The following is a 745-nucleotide window of genomic DNA, read 5'->3' on the forward strand; positions in this document are numbered from 1 at the left end:
TTTAGTTTGTTAGAGTTGAGTTGATACCTTTTGAGAATCAAACTGTAGTAACACTATTAAATGAGACTACAGAGCCATACTGTAGATTCATAGTAGGAATGGCCATTAGTCAATTTTATCGACAGGAACAAAGAGAGGGATTAGTAGACGTAAATTTATCAGCTATTAGATGTTCTTTGTTTGTCTTATGCGGAGTTGCATTTCAAATACACTGGACCACTAAAATTGAGTATGACTATTCATTGCCAACAAGTTTAATTCTCTGACAGCTCCGTAGGCTTACATTTAGTGATATTTTTTTTTTGTTGATTCTCATGCTCTGTTTGTGATTGCAGCGAAGAGGACGAGCCGGTCGTGTTCGACCTGGGCAGTGTTATCATCTTTACCCAAAGTGTGTATATGAAGCTTTTACAGAATATCAGTTGCCTGAAATTTTGAGGACGCCTTTACAGTCACTGTGTCTGCAAATCAAAAGCTTAAATCTCGGGAGCATATCCGAGTTCTTGTCAAGGGCGCTGCAATCTCCCGAATCACTAGCGGTACGTCTTATTTGTTTAATTCTTTGGTAAGATTTTCTGATTTAAAACTTTACTCAAGTGAAGGTGTTTGATTTGAACCAAACTTATAATAATCAACGAGACAGTAATTTTGTTTCTTCAAATTTTCCCGCAGGTTCAAAAGGCCATAGAATATCTGAAGATAATAGGCGCATTAGATGAGAATGAATACCTCACAACTCTAGGTA

Source organism: Camelina sativa, unplaced genomic scaffold, assembly GCF_000633955.1.
Source record: "Camelina sativa cultivar DH55 unplaced genomic scaffold, Cs unpScaffold00848, whole genome shotgun sequence".
In the NCBI taxonomy this organism is placed as follows: Eukaryota; Viridiplantae; Streptophyta; class Magnoliopsida; order Brassicales; family Brassicaceae; genus Camelina; species Camelina sativa.